The sequence below is a fragment of the Dendrobates tinctorius genome, unplaced genomic scaffold, assembly GCF_039654945.1.
Source record: "Dendrobates tinctorius isolate UK_male_01 unplaced genomic scaffold, ASM3965494v1 ptg000147l, whole genome shotgun sequence".
Lineage (NCBI taxonomy): Eukaryota > Metazoa > Chordata > Amphibia > Anura > Dendrobatidae > Dendrobates > Dendrobates tinctorius.
This window is the reverse complement of record NW_027361814.1, coordinates 9,296,367-9,322,201: the sequence shown is the minus strand read 5'-3', so window position 1 is coordinate 9,322,201 and position 25,835 is coordinate 9,296,367. Positions and strand designations below refer to the sequence as shown.

At 46.7% G+C, this 25,835-nt stretch overlaps 1 protein-coding gene and 1 long non-coding RNA gene across 4 annotated transcripts in view; one reads left to right on the top strand and one right to left on the bottom strand.

Moving 5' to 3' along the window:
- STK32C (serine/threonine kinase 32C) overlaps positions 1 to 25,835 on the top strand; it is a 407,303-nt gene that overhangs the window by 202,423 nt on the left and 179,045 nt on the right. The window contains exon 2 of one of the 3 annotated variants that reach the window (XM_073546390.1): positions 415 to 513. The exons of the other annotated variants lie outside the window; for them this stretch is intronic. The gene's annotated coding sequence lies outside the window, so the exon portion shown is untranslated. The remainder of the gene's footprint in view (positions 1 to 414; positions 514 to 25,835) is intronic. 3 annotated transcript variants of the gene reach the window in all.
- Positions 16,513 to 18,240, bottom strand: LOC141049708 (uncharacterized). The gene is made up of 2 exons (XR_012220420.1): positions 16,803 to 18,240; positions 16,513 to 16,762 (listed from the first exon to the last, which is right to left on the bottom strand). It is a non-coding gene; the product is annotated as an uncharacterized lncRNA (long non-coding RNA).

Sequence of the window (25,835 nt, the reverse complement as noted above, 5' to 3'; positions counted from 1 at the left end):
GATTGGCTGAACCCACCGGACCTGAACATCCATGGGTTCGCCCATCATTAGGTATGAATCATGCCACATTTTTTTTGTTTTTAATTTTTTACCCTATATATACCTCTATGGCAGCGCTATTAAGACTTCGTTCCAAACTGAGCCATATGCATGAGCTCGGATTGTGTTTTTTAATATTTATAAATTGTTTTGACCTTTAGTTTTGCCCAGATTTATGCAATTTTTTTCTTCATTGGGTAAATACAGGAATTTCAAGGATGTAGAATGTGACCATTTAATTATACTATATGTTTAATTAGAATTCTCTGCTGTAAGGGATCCATATAATTATATAAATATAACGTCAAAATAATTATTTTCAGAGCTAGTGATCCACAAAAATCCCGTTGACTCTAATTTTCTTTTTCCTTTTAGGTATATTGCTAATTGTTGTCTGTTTAAAGGAAGAAAGCTACTTGTTACGTAAGCGCTCCCATCAAAGTTTTTATGGGTAGAAAGGCAAAATGAGCAATTGTAAGTACACAGTGCTGTATAATGTAATGACTAGAGTTGAGCGAAACGGGTCGAAAAAATTCAAAAGTCGCCGACTTTTAGCAAAGTCGGGTTTCATGAAACGAAACCCGACCCTAGGATGAGGTCGGCTACGAGGTCGGCGACTTACGCGCCAAAGTCACGTTTCAAAAGTTTGTTTTGCGCTCTTTTTCAGCCAATCAGGATCCACGGACACTGTGGGCAACGTGATGACCTAGGCACGGGTCACCACCATCTTTCAGAAGGGCATGCAAGTGATTGGCTTGCTTTGGTGGGCGTCACAGGGGGTATAAAAGGGCATGCACGCCGACCGCCATCTTACTTCTGCCGATCTTAGTATAGGGAGAGGTTGCTGCTAATTCTGTAGGGAGAGGGTTAGGCAGGGAAGAAGACAAAAAAACTGCTTCTGCTGCTAGCGATTTGGCCTGCACAACACACAAGTCACTGTGTGTGCAGTGCAAGGGGAGGCTATATAGTGGTGTATCAGTGGTGTTGGTTGTTGGGCTGCCTTTTAAGGCTTCCTGACACGCTGGCATTGCTGTTTACCCACTGCTCCGCAAACTGCTTTTTTAAAAGCAATCCAATCTCCCTTATCCTCTAGTCACTTTTGTCACAGCTGTGCCATCGAGCCTGTCACATAGCGCTCAGATATCAGTGGGCCTCACACAATCCACAAGTGTCCAGTGTCCAAAAGTGTGCGCAGAGATTCAAAATCTCCATTATCCTCTCGTCACTTTTGTCACAGGCAGCTGTGCCATCGAGCCTGTCACATAGCGCTCAGATATCAGTGGGCCTCACACAATCCACAAGTGTCCAGTGTCCAAAAGTGTGCGCAGAGATTCAAAATCTCCATTATCCTCTCATCACTTTTGTCACAGGCAGCTGTGCCATCGAGCCTGTCACATAGCACTCAGATATCAGTGGGCCTCACACAATCCACAAGTGTCCACTGTCCAAAAGTGTGCGCAGAGATTCAAAATCTCCATTATCCTCTCGTCACTTTTGTCACAGGCAGCTGTGCCATCGAGCCTGTCACATAGCGCTCAGATATCAGTGGGCCTCACACAATCCACAAGTGTCCAGTGTCCAAAAGTGTGCGCAGAGATTCAAAATCTCCATTATCCTCTCGTCACTTTTGTCACAGGCAGCTGTGCCATCGAGCCTGTCACATAGCGCTCAGATATCAGTGGGCCTCACACAATCCACAAGTGTCCAGTGTCCAAAAGTGTGCGCAGAGATTCAAAATCTCCATTATCCTCTCGTCACTTTTGTCACAGGCAGCTGTGCCATCGAGCCTGTCACATAGCGCTCAGATATCAGTGGGCCTCACACAATCCACAAGTGTCCAGTGTCCAAAAGTGTACGCAGAGATTCAAAATCTCCATTATCCTCTCGTCACTTTTGTCACAGGCAGCTGTGCCATCGAGCCTGTCACATAGCGCTCAGATATCAGTGGGCCTCACACAATCCACAAGTGTCCAGTGTCCAAAAGTGTGCGCAGAGATTCAAAATCTCCATTATCCTCTCGTCACTTTTGTCACAGGCAGCTGTGCCATCGAGCCTGTCACATAGCGCTCAGATATCAGTGGGCCTCACACAATCCACAAGTGTCCAGTGTCCAAAAGTGTGCGCAGAGATTCAAAATCTCCATTATCCTCTCGTCACTTTTGTCACAGGCAGCTGTGCCATCGAGCCTGTCACATAGCGCTCAGATATCAGTGGGCCTCACACAATCCACAAGTGTCCAGTGTCCAAAAGTGTGCGCAGAGATTCAAAATCTCCATTATCCTCTCGTCACTTTTGTCACAGGCAGCTGTGCCATCGAGCCTGTCACATAGCGCTCAGATATCAGTGGGCCTCACACAATCCACAAGTGTCCAGTGTCCAAAAGTGTGCGCAGAGATTCAAAATCTCCATTATCCTCTCGTCAGTTTTGTCACAGGCAGCTGTGCCATCGAGCCTGTCACATAGCGCTCAGATATCAGTGGGCCTCACACAATCCACAAGTGTCCAGTGTCCAAAAGTGTGCGCAGAGATTCAAAATCTCCATTATCCTCTCGTCACTTTTGTCACAGGCAGCTGTGCCATCGAGCCTGTCACATAGTGCTCAGATATCAGTGGGCCTCACACAATCCACAAGTGTCCAGTGTCCAAAAGTGTGCGCAGAGATTCAAAATCTCCATTATCCTCTCGTCACTTTTGTCACAGGCAGCTGTGCCATCGAGCCTGTCACATAGCGCTCAGATATCAGTGGGCCTCACACAATCCACAAGTGTCCAGTGTCCAAAAGTGTGCGCAGAGATTCAAAATCTCCATTATCCTCTCGTCACTTTTGTCACAGGCAGCTGTGCCATCGAGCCTGTCACATAGCGCTCAGATATCAGTGGGCCTCACACAATCCACAAGTGTCCAGTGTCCAAAAGTGTGCGCTGTGATTCAAAATCTCCATTATCCTCTCGTCACTTTTGTCACAGGCAGCTGTGCCATCGAGCCTGTCACATAGCGCTCAGATATCAGTGGGCCTCACACAATCCACAAGTGTCCAGTGTCCAAAAGTGTGCGCAGAGATTCAAAATCTCCATTATCCTCTTGTCACTTTTGTCACAGGCAGCTGTGCCATCGAGCCTGTCACATAGCGCTCAGATATCAGTGGGCCTCACACAATCCGCAAGTGTCCAGTGTCCAAAAGTGTGCGCAGAGATTCAAAATCTCCATTATCCTCTCGTCACTTTTGTCACAGGCAGCTGTGCCATTGAGCCTGTCACATAGCGCTCAGATATCAGTGGGCCTCACACAATCCACAAGTGTCCAGTGTCCAAAAGTGTGCGCAGAGATTCAAAATCTCCATTATCCTCTCGTCACTTTTGTCACAGGCAGCTGTGCCATCGAGCCTGTCACATAGAGCTCAGATATCAGGGGGCCTCACACAATCCACAAGTGTCCAGTGTCCAAAAGTGTGCGCAGAGATTCAAAATCTCCATTATCTTCTCGTCACTTTTGTCACAGGCAGCTGTGCCATCGAGCCTGTCACATAGCGCTCAGATATCAGTGGGCCTCACACAATCCACAAGTGTCCAGTGTCCAAAAGTGTGCGCAGAGATTCAAAATCTCCATTATCCTCTCATCACTTTTGTCACAGGCAGCTGTGCCATCGAGCCTGTCACATAGCGCTCAGATATCAGTGGGCCTCACACAATCCACAAGTGTCCAGTGTCCAAAAGTGTGCGCAGAGATTCAAAATCTCCATTATCCTCTCGTCACTTTTGTCACAGGCAGCTGTGCCATCGAGCCTGTCACATAGCGCTCAGATATCAGTGGGCCTCACACAATCCGCAAGTGTCCAGTGTCCAAAAGTATGCGCAGAGATTCAAAATCTCCATTATCCTCTCGTCACTTTTGTCACAGGCAGCTGTGCCATCGAGCCTGTCACATAGCGCTCAGATATCAGTGGGCCTCACACAATCCACAAGTGTCCAGTGTCCAAAAGTGTGCGCAGAGATTCAAAATCTCCATTATCCACTCGTCACTTTTGTCACAGGCAGCTGTGCCATCGAGCCTGTCACATAGAGCTCAGATATCAGTGGGCCTCACACAATCCACAAGTGTCCAGTGTCCAAAAGTGTGCGCAGAGATTCAAAATCTCCATTATCCTCTCGTCACTTTTGTCACAGGCAGCTGTGCCATCGAGCCTGTCACATAGCGCTCAGATATCAGTGGGCCTCACACAATCCACAAGTGTCCAGTGTCCAAAAGTGTGCGCAGAGATTCAAAATCTCCATTATCCTCTCGTCACTTTTGTCACAGGCAGCTGTGCCATCGAGCCTGTCACATAGCGCTCAGATATCAGTGGGCCTCACACAATCCACAAGTGTCCAGTGTCCAAAAGTGTGCGCAGAGATTCAAAATCTCCATTATCCTCTCGTCACTTTTGTCACAGGCAGCTGTGCCATCGAGCCTGTCACATAGCGCTCAGATATCAGTGGGCCTCACACAATCCACAAGTGTCCAGTGTCCAAAAGTGTGCGCAGAGATTCAAAATCTCCATTATCCTCTCGTCACTTTTGTCACAGGCAGCTGTGCCATCGAGCCTGTCACATAGCGCTCAGATATCAGTGGGCCTCACACAATCCACAAGTGTCCAGTGTCCAAAAGTGTGTGCAGAGATTCAAAATCTCCATTATCCTCTCGTCACTTTTGTCACAGGCAGCTGTGCCATCGAGCCTGTCACATAGCGCAGATATCAGTGGGCCTCACACAATCCACAAGTGTCCAGTGTCCAAAAGTGTGCGCAGAGATTCAAAATCTCCATTATCCTCTCGTCACTTTTGTCACAGGCAGCTGTGCCATCGAGCCTGTCACATAGCGCTCAGATATCAGTGGGCCTCACAGAATCCACAAGTGTCCAGTGTCCAAAAGTGTGCGTAGAGATTCAAAATCTCCATTATCCTCTCGTCACTTTTGTCACAGGCAGCTGTGCCATCGAGCCTGTCACATAGCGCTCAGATATCAGTGGGCCTCACACAATCCACAAGTGTCCAGTGTCCAAAAGTGTGCGCAGAGATTCAAAATCTCCATTATCCTCTCGTCACTTTTGTCACAGGCAGCTGTGCCATCGAGCCTGTCACATAGCGCTCAGATATCAGTGGGCCTCACACAATCCACAAGTGTCCAGTGTCCAAAAGTGTGCGCAGAGATTCAAAATCTCCATTATCCTCTCGTCACTTTTGTCACAGGCAGCTGTGCAATCGAGCCTGTCACATAGCGCTCAGATATCAGTGGGCCTCACACAATCCGCAAGTGTCCAGTGTCCAAAAGTGTGCGCAGAGATTCAAAATCTCCATTATCCTCTCGTCACTTTTGTCACAGGCAGCTGTGCCATCGAGCCTGTCACATAGCGCTCAGATATCAGTGGGCCTCACACAATCCACAAGTGTCCAGTGTCCAAAAGTGTGCGCAGAGATTCAAAATCTCCATTATCCTCTCGTCACTTTTGTCACAGGCAGCTGTGCCATCGAGCCTGTCACATAGAGCTCAGATATCAGTGGGCCTCACACAATCCACAAGTGTCCAGAGTCCAAAAGTGTGCGCAGAGATTCAAAATCTCCATTATCCTCTCGTCACTTTTGTCACAGGCAGCTGTGCCATCGAGCCTGTCACATAGCGCTCAGATATCAGTGGGCCTCACACAATCCACAAGTGTCCAGTGTCCAAAAGTGTGTGCAGAGATTCAAAATCTCCATTATCCTCTCGTCACTTTTGTCACAGGCAGCTGTGCCATCGAGCCTGTCACATAGCGCTCAGATATCAGTGGGCCTCACACAATCCACAAGTGTCCAGTGTCCAAAAGTGTACGCAGAGATTCAAAATCTCCATTATCCTCTCGTCACTTTTGTCACAGGCAGCTGTGCCATCGAGCCTGTCACATAGCGCTCAGATATCAGTGGGCCTCACACAATCCACAAGTGTCCAGTGTCCAAAAGTGTGCGCAGAGATTCAAAATCTCCATTATCCTCTCGTCACTTTTGTCACAGGCAGCTGTGCCATCGAGCCTGTCACATAGCGCTCAGATATCAGTGGGCCTCACACAATCCACAAGTGTCCAGTGTCCAAAAGTGTGCGCAGAGATTCAAAATCTCCATTATCCTCTCGTCACTTTTGTCACAGGCAGCTGTGCCATCGAGCCTGTCACATAGCGCTCAGATATCAGTGGGCCTCACACAATCCACAAGTGTCCAGTGTCCAAAAGTGTGCGCAGAGATTCAAAATCTCCATTATCCTCTCGTCACTTTTGTCACAGGCAGCTGTGCCATCGAGCCTGTCACATAGCGCTCAGATATCAGTGGGCCTCACACAATCCACAAGTGTCCAGTGTCCAAAAGTGTGCGCAGAGATTCAAAATCTCCATTATCCTCTCGTCAGTTTTGTCACAGGCAGCTGTGCCATCGAGCCTGTCACATAGCGCTCAGATATCAGTGGGCCTCACACAATCCACAAGTGTCCAGTGTCCAAAAGTGTGCGCAGAGATTCAAAATCTCCATTATCCTCTCGTCACTTTTGTCACAGGCAGCTGTGCCATCGAGCCTGTCACATAGTGCTCAGATATCAGTGGGCCTCACACAATCCACAAGTGTCCAGTGTCCAAAAGTGTGCGCAGAGATTCAAAATCTCCATTATCCTCTCGTCACTTTTGTCACAGGCAGCTGTGCCATCGAGCCTGTCACATAGCGCTCAGATATCAGTGGGCCTCACACAATCCACAAGTGTCCAGTGTCCAAAAGTGTGCGCAGAGATTCAAAATCTCCATTATCCTCTCGTCACTTTTGTCACAGGCAGCTGTGCCATCGAGCCTGTCACATAGCGCTCAGATATCAGTGGGCCTCACACAATCCACAAGTGTCCAGTGTCCAAAAGTGTGCGCTGTGATTCAAAATCTCCATTATCCTCTCGTCACTTTTGTCACAGGCAGCTGTGCCATCGAGCCTGTCACATAGCGCTCAGATATCAGTGGGCCTCACACAATCCACAAGTGTCCAGTGTCCAAAAGTGTGCGCAGAGATTCAAAATCTCCATTATCCTCTTGTCACTTTTGTCACAGGCAGCTGTGCCATCGAGCCTGTCACATAGCGCTCAGATATCAGTGGGCCTCACACAATCCGCAAGTGTCCAGTGTCCAAAAGTGTGCGCAGAGATTCAAAATCTCCATTATCCTCTCGTCACTTTTGTCACAGGCAGCTGTGCCATTGAGCCTGTCACATAGCGCTCAGATATCAGTGGGCCTCACACAATCCACAAGTGTCCAGTGTCCAAAAGTGTGCGCAGAGATTCAAAATCTCCATTATCCTCTCGTCACTTTTGTCACAGGCAGCTGTGCCATCGAGCCTGTCACATAGAGCTCAGATATCAGGGGGCCTCACACAATCCACAAGTGTCCAGTGTCCAAAAGTGTGCGCAGAGATTCAAAATCTCCATTATCTTCTCGTCACTTTTGTCACAGGCAGCTGTGCCATCGAGCCTGTCACATAGCGCTCAGATATCAGTGGGCCTCACACAATCCACAAGTGTCCAGTGTCCAAAAGTGTGCGCAGAGATTCAAAATCTCCATTATCCTCTCATCACTTTTGTCACAGGCAGCTGTGCCATCGAGCCTGTCACATAGCGCTCAGATATCAGTGGGCCTCACACAATCCACAAGTGTCCAGTGTCCAAAAGTGTGCGCAGAGATTCAAAATCTCCATTATCCTCTCGTCACTTTTGTCACAGGCAGCTGTGCCATCGAGCCTGTCACATAGCGCTCAGATATCAGTGGGCCTCACACAATCCGCAAGTGTCCAGTGTCCAAAAGTATGCGCAGAGATTCAAAATCTCCATTATCCTCTCGTCACTTTTGTCACAGGCAGCTGTGCCATCGAGCCTGTCACATAGCGCTCAGATATCAGTGGGCCTCACACAATCCACAAGTGTCCAGTGTCCAAAAGTGTGCGCAGAGATTCAAAATCTCCATTATCCACTCGTCACTTTTGTCACAGGCAGCTGTGCCATCGAGCCTGTCACATAGAGCTCAGATATCAGTGGGCCTCACACAATCCACAAGTGTCCAGTGTCCAAAAGTGTGCGCAGAGATTCAAAATCTCCATTATCCTCTCGTCACTTTTGTCACAGGCAGCTGTGCCATCGAGCCTGTCACATAGCGCTCAGATATCAGTGGGCCTCACACAATCCACAAGTGTCCAGTGTCCAAAAGTGTGCGCAGAGATTCAAAATCTCCATTATCCTCTCGTCACTTTTGTCACAGGCAGCTGTGCCATCGAGCCTGTCACATAGCGCTCAGATATCAGTGGGCCTCACACAATCCACAAGTGTCCAGTGTCCAAAAGTGTGCGCAGAGATTCAAAATCTCCATTATCCTCTCGTCACTTTTGTCACAGGCAGCTGTGCCATCGAGCCTGTCACATAGCGCTCAGATATCAGTGGGCCTCACACAATCCACAAGTGTCCAGTGTCCAAAAGTGTGCGCAGAGATTCAAAATCTCCATTATCCTCTCGTCACTTTTGTCACAGGCAGCTGTGCCATCGAGCCTGTCACATAGCGCTCAGATATCAGTGGGCCTCACACAATCCACAAGTGTCCAGTGTCCAAAAGTGTGTGCAGAGATTCAAAATCTCCATTATCCTCTCGTCACTTTTGTCACAGGCAGCTGTGCCATCGAGCCTGTCACATAGCGCAGATATCAGTGGGCCTCACACAATCCACAAGTGTCCAGTGTCCAAAAGTGTGCGCAGAGATTCAAAATCTCCATTATCCTCTCGTCACTTTTGTCACAGGCAGCTGTGCCATCGAGCCTGTCACATAGCGCTCAGATATCAGTGGGCCTCACAGAATCCACAAGTGTCCAGTGTCCAAAAGTGTGCGTAGAGATTCAAAATCTCCATTATCCTCTCGTCACTTTTGTCACAGGCAGCTGTGCCATCGAGCCTGTCACATAGCGCTCAGATATCAGTGGGCCTCACACAATCCACAAGTGTCCAGTGTCCAAAAGTGTGCGCAGAGATTCAAAATCTCCATTATCCTCTCGTCACTTTTGTCACAGGCAGCTGTGCCATCGAGCCTGTCACATAGCGCTCAGATATCAGTGGGCCTCACACAATCCACAAGTGTCCAGTGTCCAAAAGTGTGCGCAGAGATTCAAAATCTCCATTATCCTCTCGTCACTTTTGTCACAGGCAGCTGTGCAATCGAGCCTGTCACATAGCGCTCAGATATCAGTGGGCCTCACACAATCCGCAAGTGTCCAGTGTCCAAAAGTGTGCGCAGAGATTCAAAATCTCCATTATCCTCTCGTCACTTTTGTCACAGGCAGCTGTGCCATCGAGCCTGTCACATAGCGCTCAGATATCAGTGGGCCTCACACAATCCACAAGTGTCCAGTGTCCAAAAGTGTGCGCAGAGATTCAAAATCTCCATTATCCTCTCGTCACTTTTGTCACAGGCAGCTGTGCCATCGAGCCTGTCACATAGAGCTCAGATATCAGTGGGCCTCACACAATCCACAAGTGTCCAGAGTCCAAAAGTGTGCGCAGAGATTCAAAATCTCCATTATCCTCTCGTCACTTTTGTCACAGGCAGCTGTGCCATCGAGCCTGTCACATAGCGCTCAGATATCAGTGGGCCTCACACAATCCACAAGTGTCCAGTGTCCAAAAGTGTGTGCAGAGATTCAAAATCTCCATTATCCTCTCGTCACTTTTGTCACAGGCAGCTGTGCCATCGAGCCTGTCACATAGCGCTCAGATATCAGTGGGCCTCACACAATCCACAAGTGTCCAGTGTCCAAAAGTGTGCGCAGAGATTCAAAATCTCCCTTATCCTCTCGTCACTTTTGTCACAGCTGTGCCATCGAGCCTGTCACATAGCGCTCAGATATCAGTGGGCCTCACACAATCCAAAAGTGTCCACTGTCCACAAGTGTGTGCAGAAATTCTAAATCTCCCCTGTCCTATAGACACCTTGTACCTTGTTTTACATTACTATATAGTTTGTTGGATTTTGTCTACATTTCTACCAAAAATGAGGAAGGCTGGTGGAAGAGGCCGTGGAATTGGGCGGGGGTTGGCAGCTGGTAATGATGGTGTTGGTGGTGGATCTGATGGTAGTGGCAAGAGCAAAATAGGACCGAATGCAGGAAGTGCTGACCCTGCGTCATCGTCTGGCTACATAAGGCCTCGAACGCTTAGTTTTCTAGGAGTTGGCAAACCGCTTTTAAAGCCAGAGCATCAGGAAAAAGTTTTGTCTTACATTGCTGACTCAGCCTCCAGCTCTATCGCCTCCTCTTCTTCAGTTGTAAAAAGTAAAAGCACTGAGTCGTCATTGGAGGCTCATGTTCATGAACCACACCTTTCCTTGTGTCCTTCACCCCAACCAAGATTGAAGGATGACGCAGGCCATACTACTGATTACTCCATGGAGCTGTTTTCACATACCATGCCTGGATTATCAAGTGAAATGGTGAATTACCCAGGCCAAGATGAATCTGACATGGAGTGCACTGATGCACAGCCGCTGATGGATGATTCTGCTGGTACATTCACTCAAGCACTACATTGTCCTCGCAGTGTACAGAGCCAGATTCTGACCCTGATGAGACTCAGGTGCCCCTTCCCGCACACTATACCACCATACACGGTGACACAGAGGAAAGTGCACATGACATAGAAGAGGAGGTGATGGATGACCCAGTTGTTGACCCAGATTGGCATCCATTGGGGGAAGAGGGTGCTGCTTCCAATAGCTCAGATGAGGAGCATCCACAGCAGACATCGACATCGCAACAGCTGTTATCTGGCAGGCCCGGAGCACTCCAAAGACAGGTTCCAAACATCAAAAGAGTTGCTGGACAGCTTGTCCAGAGGGTCAAAAGATCACAGCGTGCTAGGCCGCAAAATGTCTGCCAAAGTAGGAAGAGTGCAGTGTGGCACTTTTTTGAACAAAATCCTCATGATCAGGCCAAGGTTATCTGTAAGAAGTGCGCAAAGACCTTTAGCCGAGGGAAAAATCTGAAAAATTTGAATACCAGTTGCATGCTTAGACATTTAACCAGCATGCACTTGCAAGCGTGGACACAACACCAAACCTCAAGTGCCACATGTGCAACTGATCACAACGAAGGTAGTCAGCAACGCTACATTGTTTCCCCCACTGTAAGCCCACCGGTTAGCACAGCAGCAAATGTTGAGGTGTCGTTGCAAGACCACAGCAGTCAGGGAATCCCACTGTTATATCAACGAAAGACTGATTCTAGGCCATCAGAAAGAACACCAACTCCATCACCATCATCAACCCTCTCTCAGTCCGCCCTGTCCACCGCTACTTCCACCATATGCAGCTCTCAAGTCCAGCTCACCCTCCCAGACACTATGAGTAGGTCAAGAAAGTACTCAGTCTCTCATCCGCGTACACTGGGTTTGAACGCCCACATTGCCAAACTAATCTCGTTTGAGATGATGCCCTTTCGGTTGGTGGAAAGCACAGCTTTCCGCGAACTCATGGCCTATGCAGTACCACGCTATGACCTACCCAGTCGCCACTTCTTCTCTCGCAAAGCCATCCCAGCCCTCCACCATCATTTGAAAGACCGCATTGTCCATGCACTCAAGCAGTCAGTGAGCGGAAAGGTGCACCTCACAACTGATGCATGGTCCAGTCGGCATGGCCAGGGCCGTTACGTGTCCATCACTGCGCAATGGGTTAATGTGGTGGATGCAGGGTCCACAGGGGACAGCGGAGGTGGGACAGTGCTGCCTAGCCCACGGTATAGGAAACAGTTGGCTGTAGGCGTTCGACCCTCCTCCTCCTCCTCCTCCTCCTCCTCCAGAAGCGAAAGCTCGTCCACAGAGTGCAGTCGTACGAGCACTCCATCTGCAGCTGCCACTGTTGCACACGATGTGTCCCCCTATCGAGCAGCTAGTGGAAAGCGTCAGCAGGCTGTGTTGCAGATGATGTGTTTGGGCGACAGACACACCGCCGAGGTGCTGGCCGAGTACTTGAAGCGACAAACTGAGTCATGGCTGGGCAGTGTACATCTTGAGGCAGGCAAGGTAGTTAGTGATAACGGCCGTAATTTTGTGGCAGCCATAGCCCTTTCAAAACTCAGCCACATACCTTGCTTGGCTCACACCTTGAACCTGGTGGTGCAGTGCTTCCTCAAAAATTATCCGGAGTTAACAGCCCTGCTCCAGAAGGTGCGAAGACTGTGCGCGCACATCCGCCGGTCGCCTGTACACTCCGTTCGTATGCAGAAGCTGCAGCGATTGCTCCACCTTCCCAACCACCGCCTCATTATCGACATTGCAACAAGGTGGAACTCCACCCTGCACATGGTGGAGCGGCTGTGCGAGCAGAGGCAGGCCATAATGCATTTGTGGGAGGATACACGGCCAGGCACTTTGAGAGCAGACATGGAGTTGACAGGCGTGCAGTGGTCGAAGCTGAAAGACCTTTGTAAAGTCCTTCAGTGTTTTGAGGAATGCACACGGCTGGTAAGCGCAGACGACGCCATCCTAAGCATGAGCATCCCACTTATGCGTCTGCTCATGCAAACTTTGACGCACCTTAAGGAGCAGGCGTCTGCAGCCAATGTTGATGAGGAGGAAGAGGAGGAGGGAATCCTTGATGACATTCAGCCATTGTCTGCTCAGGGACCTCTCCTGGACGAGGTGGAGGAAGAAGAGGAGGAGGAGGAGGATGATGGGGATGATTACTTAGGGGAGGAGGATGCATCTCGTGGGGCAAGTGAAAATGTTGGCGTGGCAAGGTCTGGTACAGGGTTTGTGCGTGACTGGAGGGATGTGGATTTGCCAGAAAGTGCTCCTCCACCCAGCACTCGCAGTGCATCATTGACACCGGGAACATTGGCCCACATGTCAGATTATGCCTTGCGGATCCTAAAAAGGGACCCCCGCATTGCCAAAATGATGAACGATGATGACTACTGGTTGGCCAGCATCCTGGATCCACGCTATAAAGGCAAATTACAAAACATCATGCCACAGGAGAACCTTGACCTAATATTGGCTAATAAACACGCAACTCTGGTAAATCGGTTGCTTGAGGCATTCCCAGCACACAGCAGCGGTGATGGTTCTCACACGAGCCGTACGGGCCGGGGGCAGCTTGGCAGAGGTGTTCGTGGTGCACACAGCAGAAGTGGCGTTGGAGACAGGGGTTTCATGACAATGTTGTGGACTGATTTTTCAAATACCGCTCACACAACTGGTAATACTGCATCGATGGAAAGTGACAGGAGACAGCAGTTGTCAACTATGGTTACAAACTACTTTTCCTCCCATATCGATGTTCTCCCACACAGGTCATTCCCCTTTGACTATTGGGCCGCTAAACTGGACACCTGGCCTGAATTGGCCCAATATGCCTTACAGGAGCTCGCTTGCCCAGCTGCAAGTGTGCTATCGGAAAGAGTCTTCAGTGCAGCTGGATCAATCCTGACAGAAAAAAGGACCCGTCTGTCAACCCAAAATGTGGATGATCTAACCTTCATTAAAATGAACCACGCATGGGTTTCCAAGGATTTTGTCCCACCTTCCCCTGATGACACATAGGGTGACAGAAAAATGGCTTGCTTTGGTCCACCTCTTCCTGGTACTTCACTTATTTCGCCTTTTGCATCAGCTGAATGTCCAACATCAACATATGCCACTTTCTAAAACTCCCTAACTGTGCTGCCTCCCCCCCCATGGCCGGGGTCAACACCTAGCGCACGACACCGTGCGAGTGCCGTTGCCCTGGACAGGTGGGTAGGCCGACTCTTGGGCGCGGGCACTGGCACAGGGTCCCTCATAGTGCAATCAAGTGTCTCTGACGGTGGTGGTGCACACCCGCCGTCAGACACACCGCTGTACTATGAGGGGCCCAGTGCCAGTACCGACGCCCACGAGTGGGCCCCCCTTGCTTGGGCAGGGCCCCAGCATTTGCAATCTTTACCTCTCCCTGCTCCTCCGCTGTGTAATCTGGGCCGTCAAATCCATACTGGGCCTAACACCGTCTGAGCCTGCCTCCTGAGACATATATTTTGAATGTGTACGCTATCCATACATGTTATCCAGGGATACGGTACCCTTTCTAACCTTTGTGCAATCACGTGCAATCCATACTGGGCCTAACACCGTCTGAGCCTGCCTCATGCTGTATAGACATATATTTTGAATGTGTACGCTATCCATACATGTTATCCAGGGATACGGTACCCTTTCTAACCTTTGTGCAATCACGTGCAATCCATACTGGGCCTAACACTGTCTGTGCCTGCCTCATGCTGTATAGACATATATTTTGAATGTGTACGCTATCCATACATGTTATCCAGGGATACGGTAACCTTTCTAACCTTTGTGCAATCACGTGCAATCCATACTGGGCCTAACACCGTCTGAGCCTGCCTCATGCTGTATAGACATATATTTTGAATGTGTACGCTATCCATACATGTTATCCAGGGATACGGTACCCTTTCTAACCTTTGTGCAATCACGTGCAATCCATACTGGGCCTAACACCGTCTGAGCCTGCCTCCTGAGACATATATTTTGAATGTGTACGCTATCCATACGTTATCCAGGGATGCGGTACCCTTTCTAACCTTTGTGCAATCACGTGCAATCCATACTGGGCCTAACACCGTCTGAGCCTGCCTCATGCTGTATAGACATATATTTTGAATGTGTACGCTATCCATACATGTTATCCAGGGATATGGTACCCTTTCTAACCTTTGTGCAATCACGTGCAATCCATACTGGGCCTAACACCGTCTGAGCCTGCCTCCTGAGACATATATTTTGAATGTGTACGCTATCCATACATGTTATCCAGGGATACGGTACCCTTTCTAACCTTTGTGCAATCACGTGCAATCCATACTGGGCCTAACACCGTCTGAGCCTGCCTCATGCTGTATAGACATATATTTTGAATGTGTACGCTATCCATACATGTTATCCAGGGATACGGTACCCTTTCTAACCTTTGTGCAATCACGTGCAATCCATACTGGGCCTAACACCGTCTGAGCCTGCCTCATGCTGTATAGACATATATTTTGAATGTGTACGCTATCCATACATGTTATCCAGGGATACGGTACCCTTTCTAACCTTTGTGCAATCACGTGCAATCCATACTGTGCCTGACACCGTCTGAGCCTGCCTCCTGAGACATATATTTTGAATGTGTACGCTATCCATACATGTTATCCAGGGATACGGTACCCTTTCTAACCTTTGTGCAATCACGTGCAATCCATACTGGGCCTGACACCGTCTGATCCTGCCTCCTGAGACATATATTTTGAATGTGTACGCTATCCATACATGTTATCCAGGGATACGGTACCCTTTCTAACCTTTGTGCAATCACGTGCAATCCATACTGGGCGTGAGAACGGCTGGCGAGCTGTTAAGCAAGCTACAGCACCTGTCCAGACAAGTACAGGGATTCCCTAGCGAGGAGACTTATTTGATTGTTTTCAATGTTGGGACAGCAATTTTTGGGGAGCACTATACTCTGGAGAATGATAGATGGGGCCCACCATACACTGGAACATTCCAAAGGTGGACATCAGACACTGGAGCAGCATTTACAGGGCCCATTATACACTAGAGCATTAGAAATGGGGCCCATTATGTTTGGAGCATTATTTGGGCCCATAAGACAGTGGAGCTTCATCCATGGGGACCAACATATACTGTAGCACTATGTGGAGCTCATCATATACTGTTTCAAACATTATATGGGACCAATGATTCTGTATGGAGAAATAGATGGGCCTCGTCATGAGATGTAAAAAGTGAGGTATTTTTCATTGTACTATACCGCTATTTATCTGCCGTATCGGAGCATGATGAGTTGTGGTATGTGTTAAAGGGGCGCTCTTTCGCCCAGGGCACATGAAAACCTGCAGCCAGCCCTCCCCCCCCCACAACTTTAGCCAAATAACCCCCATTTTTCAGTGCGTAACTTGTATTATGAAGTTAATTAAGGTTGACAAGCTTAAGTAAGAAGAATTGATGCTTTTGGCATTCAAATGGGCACTGTAGGTGTGTTTCCTGTCCTCCTCTCACTGACGACTTTTATTCCCCATTGACTTACATTGGGTTTCGTGTTTCGGGACGACCCCGACTTTTCCCTATAATCGGACGATCTTGCTCGACCCGACTTTTGGAAAAGTCGGGTTTCACGAAACGAAACGCGACCCTAAGAAACCAAAAGTCGCTCAACTCTAGTAATGACTGCAATATATTAAAAGGATAAAAATTTTGATGGGAATGCTTCTTTAACCCCTTCCTGACATGAGACGTACTATCCCGTCCACGGTACCCGGGCCCGTATGACCGGGGACGGGATAGTACGTCTACCGCGATCAGCGGCGCCCACGTGGTGAGCGCCGCTGATCGCGGCCGGGTGTCAGCTGATTATCACAGCTGACACCCGGCACAATGTGTCAGGGGCGGTCACGGACCGCCCCCGACACATTAACCCCTTGCACACCGCGATCAAACGCGATCGCGGTGTACCGGGAGTTAAAGGGAAGCATCGGCAGGGAGGGGGCTCCCTCCGTGCTTCCCTGAGCCCCCCACGGCAGCGCAATGTGCAGCGCTGCTGCGGGGGGCTCCTATCCTCCAGGCCCCCGAATCCAAGATGGCGACGGGGGCCTTCGGGGGCCTGGGGAAGCTGGCTTCCTCAGTGCCTGCAAAGCGCAGACATGAGGAAGCCTTGTGCACTGCCTGTGACAGATTGCTGATCTGTCACAGTGATCTGTGATGTGACAGATCAGCGATCTGTCACAGGACAGTGATGTCCCACCTGGGACTATGTAATAAAGTAAAAAAAAATTAAAAAAAAAGTGTAAAAATAAATTAAAAAAAATCGCCAAATAAATTAGTAAAAAAAAAAAAAAATATTCCCCAATAAATTCATTTTTTTAAAATAATAAAAAAAAAAAAACAATAAATGTACACATATTAGGTATCGCCGCGTCCGTAACGACCTGCCCTATAAAACTGTCCCATTAGTTAACCCCTTTAGCGAACCCCTTAAAAAATAAAAATAAAAAACGAAGCAAAAAATAATGATTTATTATCATACCGCCAAACAAAAAGTGCAATAACGCGAGATCAAAAAGACGCATATAAATATCCATGGTACCGCTGAAAACGTCATCTTGTCCCGCAAAAAACAAGCCACCACACAGCATCATCAGCAAAAAAATAAAAAAGTTATAACTCGCAGAATAAAGCGATGCAAAAATAATTATTTTTTATATAAAATAGTTTTCATTGCATAAAACCGACAAAAACATAAAAAAACGACCTAAATGAGGTATCGCTGTAACCGTACTGACCCGAAGAATAAAAGCGCTTTATCAATTTTACCGCACGCGGAACGGTGTAAACGCACCCCCCCCAAAAGAAATTCATGAAACGCTGGTTTTTGTTCATTCTGCGTCCCAAAAATCGGAATAAAAAGCGATCAAAAAATTTCACGTGCCCGAAAATGGTACCAATAAAAACGTCAACTCGTCCCGCAAAAAATAAGACCTCACATGACTCGGTGGGTCAAAATACGGAAAAATTATAGCTCTCAATATGTGGTGATGCAAAAACTATTTTTACAATAAAAAGCGTCTTTTAGCGTGCGACAGCCGCCAAACATAAAAACCGCCATAAATAGTAAATCAAACCCCCCGTTATCACCCCTTTAGTTAGGGAAAAATAATAAAATAAAAAAAATGTATTTATTTCCATTTTTCCATTAGGGTTAGGGCTAGGGTTAGGGCTAGGGGTGTGTTGGGGTAGGGTTAGGGTTAGGGTTAGGGCTAGGGTTAGGGTTAGGGCTAGGGTTAGGGCTAGGGCTAGGGCTAGGGTTAGGGCTAGGGTTAGGGCTAGGGTTAGGGCTAGGGTTAGGAGCGTGTTGGGGTTCGGGTTGGAGTTAGAATTGGGGGTTTCCACTGTTTGGGCACATCAGGGGCTCTCCAAATGCAACATGGCGTCTGATCTCAATTCCAGCCAATTCTGAGTTGAAAAAGTCAAATGGTGCTCCTTCCCTTCCAAGCTCTGCTATGCGCCCAAACAGTGTTTTACCCCCTCATGTAGGGTATCAGCCTACTCAGGACAAATTGCAAAACAATTTTTGGGGTCCAATTTCTCCTGTTACCCTTAGGAAAATAAAAAATTGGGGGCAAAAATATCATTTTTGTGGATAAAAAATGATTTTTTTATTTTCACGTCCGAGTGTTATAAACTTCTGTGAAGCACTTGGGGGTTCAAAGTGCTCACCACACATCTAGATAAGTTCCGTGGGGGGTCTAGTGTCCAAAATGGGGTCACTTGTGGGGAGTTTCAATAGTTTAGGTACATCAGGGGCTCTCCAAACGCACATGACACCCGCAGACCATTCCATCAAAGTCTGCGTTCCAAAACGTCACTGCTTCCCTTCCGAGCCCCGACGTGTGTCCATACAGTAGTTTTCTCCCACATATGGGGTGTCAGCGTACTCAGGACAAATTGGACAACAACTTTTGGGGTCCAATTTCTCCTGGTACCCTTGGGAAAATAAAAAAAATGGTGACTAAAAAATCATGTTTGTGGAAAAAATACGAATTTTTTATTTTCTCGCCCGGGCGTTGTAAACTTCTGTGAAGCACTGGGGGGGTCAAAGTGCTCACCACACATCTAGATAAGTTCCTTGGGGGGTCTAGTTTACAAAATGGTGTCATTTGTGGGGGGTTTCCACTGTTTAGGTACATTAGGGGCTCTCCAAAGGCAACATGACACCCGCAGACCATTCCATCAAAGTCTGCATTCCAAAACGTCACTACTTCCCTTCCGAGCCCTGACGTGTGCCCATACAGTAGTTTTCTCCGACATATGGGGTAGCAGCGTACTCAGGACAAATTGGAAAACAACTTTTGGGGTCCAATTTCTCCTGGTACCCTTGGGAAAATAAAAAAAATGGTGACTAAAAGATCATGTTTGTGGAAAAAATACGAATTTTTTATTTTCACGCCCGGGCGTTGTAAACTTCTGTGAAGCACTGGGGGGGTCAAAGTGCTCACCACACATCTAGATAAGTTCCTTGGGGGGTCTAGTTTACAAAATGGTGTCATTTGTGGGGGGTTTCCACTGTTTAGGTACATTAGGGGCTCTCCAAAGGCAACATGACACCCGCAGACCATTCCATCAAAGTCTGCATTCCAAAACGTCACTACTTCCCTTCCGAGCCCTGACGTGTACCCATACAGTAGTTTTCTCCCACATATGGGGTAGCAGCGTACTCAGGACAAATTGGAAAACAACTTTTGGGGTCCAATTTCTCCTGGTACCCTTGGGAAAATAAAAAAATGGTGACTAAAAGATCATGTTTGTGGAAAAAATACGAATTTTTTATTTTCACGCCCGGGCGTTGTAAACTTCTGTGAAGCACTGGGGGGGTCAAAGTGCTCACCACACATCTAGATAAGTTCCTTGGGGGGTCTAGTTTACAAAATGGTGTCATTTGTGGGGGGTTTCCACTGTTTAGGTACATTAGGGGCTCTCCAAAGGCAATATCACACCCGCAGACCATTCCATCAAAGTCTGCATTCCAAAACGTCACTACTTCCCTTCCGAGCCCCGACGTGTGCCCATACAGTAGTTTTCTCCCACATATGGGGTATCAGCATACTCAGGACAAATTGGACAACAACTTTTGGGGTCCAATTTCTCCTGGTACCCTTGGGAAAATAAAAAAATGGTGACTAAAAGATCATGTTTGTGGAAAAAATACGAATTTTTTATTTTCACGCCCGGGCGTTGTAAACTTCTGTGAAGCACTGGGGGGGTCAAAGTGCTCACCACACATCTAGATAAGTTCCTTAGGCGGTCTAGTTTCCAAAATGGTGTCATTTGTGGGGGGTTCCACTGTTTTGGTACATCAGGAGTTTTCCAAACGCGACATGGTGTCCGATCTCAATTCCAGCCAAAAACGTCAAATGGCGCTGCTTCCCTTCCGAGCTCTGCCATGCCCCCAAATAGTGGTTTACCCCCACATGTGGGGTATCAGCGTACTCAGGACAAATTGCACAATAACTTTTAGGGTCCTGTTACCCTTGGAAAAATAAGAATTGAGGGTGAAAAGATCATTTTTGTGGAAAAAATATGATTTTTTAATTGTATGGCTTTATGTTATAAACTTCTGTGAAGCCCATGGGGGTTCAAAGTTCTCACCACACATCTAGATAAGTTCCTTAGGGGGTCTAGTTTCCAAAATGGTGTCATTTGTGGGGGGTTTCCACTGTTTTGGTACATCAGGGGTTTTCCAAACGCGACATGGTGTCCGATCTCAATTCCAGCCAAAAACGTCAAATGGCGCTGCTTCCCTTCCGAGCTCTGCCATGCGCCCAAATAGTGGTTTACCCCCACATGTGGGGTATCAGCGTACTCAGGACAAATTGCACAATAACTTTTAGGGTCCTGTTACCCTTGGAAAAATAAGAATTGAGGGTGAAAAGATCATTTTTGTGGAAAAAATATGATTTTTTAATTGTATGGCTTTATGTTATAAACTTCTGTGAAGCCCATGGGGGTTCAAAGTTCTCACCACACATCTAGATAAGTTCCTTAGGGGGTCTAGTTTCCAAAATGGTGTCATTTGTGGGGGGTTTCCACTGTTTTGGTACATCAGGGGTTTTCCAAACGCGACATGGTGTCCGATCTCAATTCCAGCCAAAAACGTCAAATGGCGCTGCTTCCCTTCCGAGCTCTGCCATGCGCCCAAATAGTGGTTTACCCCCACATGTGGGGTATCAGCGTACTCAGGACAAATTGCACAATAACTTTTAGGGTCCTGTTACCCTTGGGAAAATAAAAATTGGGGTGAAAAGATCATTTTTGTGGAAAAAATATGATTTTTTAATTGTACCGCTGTACGTTATAAACTTCTGTAAAGCCCTTGTGGGTTCAAAGTTCTCACCACATATCTAGATAAGTTCCTTGGGGGGTCTAGTTTCCAAAATGGGGTCACTTGTAGGGGGTTTCCACTGTTTAGGTACATCAGGGACTCTCCAAACGTGACATGGCGTCCAATCTGAATTCCAGCCAATTTTGCATTGAAAAAGTCAAACGGCGCTCCTTCCATTCTGAGCTCTGCCATGCGCCGAAACAGTCGTTCCCCCCCACATATCAGGTATCTGCGTACTCAGGACAAATTGCACAATAACTTTTGCAGTTCAATTTCTCCTGTTACCCTTGGTAAAATAAAAAAAATTGAACCTGAAGTATTTTTTTTATGAAAAAAAGTTAGATGTTCATTTTTTTTTAAATATTCAAAAAAATTCCTGTGACGCACCTAAAGGGTTAATAAACTTCTTGAATGTGGTTTTGAGCACCTTAAGGGGTGCAGTTTTTAGAATGGTGTCACTTTTGTGTATTTTCTATCATATAGACCCCTCAAAGTGGCTTCAAATGTGATGTGGTCCTAAAAATAAAATGGTGTTGTAAAAATGAGAAATCGCTGGTCAACTTTTAACCCTTATAACTTCCTAACAAAAAAAAATTTTGGTTCCAAAATTGTGCTGATGTAAAGTAAACATGTGGGAAATGTTAGTTATCAAGTTTTTTGTGTGCCTTATCTCTGTGATTTAAGGGCATAAAAATTCAAAGTTGGAAAATTGCGAAATTTTCAAAATTTTCGCCAAATTTCCGTTTTTCTCACAAATAAACGCAAGTTATTTGAATGAAATTTTACCACTAACATGAAGTACAATATGTCACGAGAAAACAATGTCAGAATCACCGGGATCCATGGAAGCGTTCGAGAGTTATGACCTCATAAATGTACAGTGGTCAGAATTGTAAAAATTGGCCCGGTCATGAACGTGCAAACCACCCTTGGGGGTGAAGGGGTTAATAGTGGCATGATACCATGGGGCTACTATGTATCTCACAAGAATACATCTCAGGATCTCTGCCAAGAGGAAAAAAAAATACACTGGATCCAGTAATTTTTTTTGCGCTTTCATCTGCCACCAATTTTTGTAGTGTAGTGCAATCAGTATTAATTCAGGATTTTTTTCACTTTTTTAGTGTGTTTTCTCCATTTTTAGTGTAAATCTGTAGTGATGACTGAGTCGCTTCATAAGTCAAATATATTATGAATTTTCCCCAAAAAATTCGGGTTTGCTCAAATTTAAATTTTCTGGGATTAGATTTTCCAGAGTCTGGTAGTATGATAACGGCCACCTGGACATCATTTTGCAGGATTCAATATAGGGTCTGGAAGATTATACTCACCTATTGTAGGGCTGCCCTTAGACTGTACAGCCGAGAATGTAAAGCCGCAGCAGATCCCCGCCGTCATCCTCTACTTGCTATAGATCAGTCTTCTCATCCTTAGTCTTCTGCCACTGAATAAGCCTCATGTGTTCATATGGAGCGAGCGCACATCAGTGCCGTGCATAGTGCTCCAGGTGACCACATGGGGCGACACATGACTATACATCACTCGTTCACTTAGGGAGCTCCCCACATCTATGATGTGCTTCACCCCTCATTGCTCAGTAATAGTCTTTTCATATTGGCCAAAATGACCTTTTGAGGCCCCTAATCTCAAGGGCCTGGGTGTGATTGCAACCTTCACCTATTATAGCTACGACCCTTGTTTGAAAGAGTCTTGAGGCCAAATCATAACTTTCTTCAGATTTCTGACTCCACTGTAAGGTTTAAATCGCCGGGAATCTGCACAACAATTAACCACATTTCTTGTTGCTAATCCACTGGCTGCTGCAATACCTCAGTGGCTTTTCCGTGCATAATCTGTGCCAAACCTTCATTGCAAGATAGACTGTGCTTGCACAGTCCAAGAACTGGCCCAATTCACATGTCCTGCCACTTTCACTTGTATGTTATTATCAGAGCTCTGCCAGCACTATAGGTTCAAGAACTTCCCGTCTCTCACTTCCCAGAATGTGTTACACTTACTATTGTCTAATGGTTGACATGCCCACAAATAAAAACCCGCCTCTGTGTTATGCCAGTGTAGTACGTGTGCTGACCGGGGGGGGGGCCCTTCCCATGCACGAAAAGACTGGAGTCAGACACAGAAGCACATTCAATCAGGTCTTCTTCATTGGGTGTCTTCTCCGACATCCACAGCAATATGACAGCTCCTGCACACTGGCCTGGGTACCTATCACCTCCTCCTTCTCCTGTTTGCGACGGCCCTCTAGGTTCTTTCACAGTGGCTGCCGTTAGGCCCACAGCCACAGCGCTTCCCCTCGTCAAGTCCATCCGCTGCAACACTTACTATCCCTTCTGGGTCCAGCTATCCGTTACCCCATGAGTCCTTCATCTGCAGCTGTCCTGTCAGGCCCCCCCACTGTCTGACTCTCCCTCCTTTTATTCCCTTTCTCTGGAATTCCCCTTCTCAGTCCCCATAACACCGCCCACCATGACTTTGCGTTTCCTAGCTTCAGCTGCTGTTAGGTCCTTTTCGTCACTGCCCTATGTCTCCATCTAGTGGCCAAAACTCAATGCTACACCGTCTCTTCCTAATTCTTGCTGTTTTCCCATACATATATACAAATTACAATAACGCATTGTATACTGCACATTTTACATTTTGTCTTTCTCCATCAGACAGGTCCACATATCAGTCCACCCTCCTACACCAGTATGCAGTATGACAGGAGAAGAAAGACAAAGCCCTGCTCTCACATCCTGTAATCTGCCTCTGCTGTTCTACATTTGACAACTGGCAGTGGACAGCAAGTTACATAGAAGAAACTTTAGGCGGATTTTTGTTTGGAATGGGGTAATAAACAGAACTATTAAGGTGATATACGGAAAACTTATTTATCACATTATCTATCAAGTTGCCAGAACGTACAGAGACCATTTATGGATCTCAGGAACACTACAGAGAATGGAACAATGGGATCATAGAGAAATCAAGCAGAAACGTTCCGCATAATAGAAAATTTATCAGATTAGAAATAATAGCCACATAATAGAGTAGCTCATGGAGTTCATGTTTTTATGCAATTCTGTATGTGACCCTGAAACTTTAATAGAATAATAGAATCATTAGCATACATCACATTAGGCTCCGATGTAAAACTGTCCTGAGTCAAGGATACCGACACCAAAGCATGAACAATAGGCTCTACTTTGTTGTAACTGTGCATATTCTAGAACGCTAAATGAGGGAAAACATGTTGAAAACTTTCAGAGATGGAAATGATGGTTCTTTATAAGGTGACTCTTTATATTTCTGGCGATAAATACCGTAGTCCATCGTCCTGCACCTGCATGGAGTGAATATTAGCAGTAAGAAGTGGAAATAAAAATCTGTTTATAGTAATAAAAAAATCTACAAACTGGATTCCACTCTTTCTTGCAAGAATATGCGCTGCTTTGCTCTCCATGCATCCCTAACACACGCCGAGGAGCTGGACTGTCTATTGCCTTTGGAATGGTTTGTTATATGTGCTCACTGGGTTATTGGTGCATGTGCCTTGATTACACTGATGCTCCCATATCTGTGTTGCCACAAGAAAGACTTGGCTGAAATCAATCGGTGATTGCAGCAAAAAGCTGGATAAAATGGCAAAAGTCTTCAGCAGTCCCAATCGAAAACTTCAAGACACCATGAATGAAAGAACACAAATGTCTCACTGCTCAATAGGAAAGAACCCTAGATATGGTGGGATTTAATTGCTCAGAAACCGAAATGAACAAGAAGATGATTCCACAAGGACTCCCAATAAGAGATCCGTCTACTGACATTTATTCTGAGGACTTGAAACAACTGTGGGAATTTCATAAGTCTTCACTCATATCTTTTGCTGCATGGGAGGGACAAGGCTGGCACATCTCGGTTAGGAGGGAAATCATCTGAGAGCTGTCAGGAAGAATTTACTAGGTGATGATGTCATCTTTTAACTGACAGGAAGACAGAAATTGACTTCCTGTCTACACATCAGCACATGTACAGGACTGGTTGTCACCCTAGGGATCACATAACTCAACTTCCTAAAACTAAAGAGTAACGTTTGTTTTAATATTTTTTTATTCATAAAGCAATAGTACAATAGTACATTGTTTCTGTATAACCATACTAGATGTTAAAAGGAATCTAAATTCACTAAATTACTTTTTCTTCCTTGAGCAAATGATGAAAATGTAATTTTGAAAATTTCCCCCAAAAAATTATCGGGAGGCACCATTCAAAAAATGTATCTTGAAAAACAAATGTGTCCTCCAACCAGCCCAGGAGCAAGTGGCATATGATGGGGCACAGCATCTCCCCATTGCTGTACCGACTGTAAACTCATTTCATGAGGAATAGAATTATCCAAGCTTCAATAACTATAGCGGAGAAGAGGGTGTTTTCCTTATGTGTGATGTCAAGTTTAGTCAATAATTACTTGTATCAATGATATATGGGAGAGGGAGGTAACAAATGGGATGTAAAGTAGATGCTTGTGTTTTGTGTAGTGGAGTCAATGCCTGCCACTATTGGATGTCCCTTTAACACATATATTATTATTTATCACATTACAGTAGAACTATATTTCCCCTCATTTTCCAACAGTTTGTAAGGAGAAACACCGGGCTTTATTGAGCCAGGTCCGGAACTCTCAAGGTTGCGTCCCATATTGCCCCGGGGAAGGAATAGGGGTCTGGACAGGCCCCATGACCCGGAAAGAGGGGGCCGCGTTTATACAGGAAGCAGAGCAAAAAGAGCGCGAAGCAGCAGG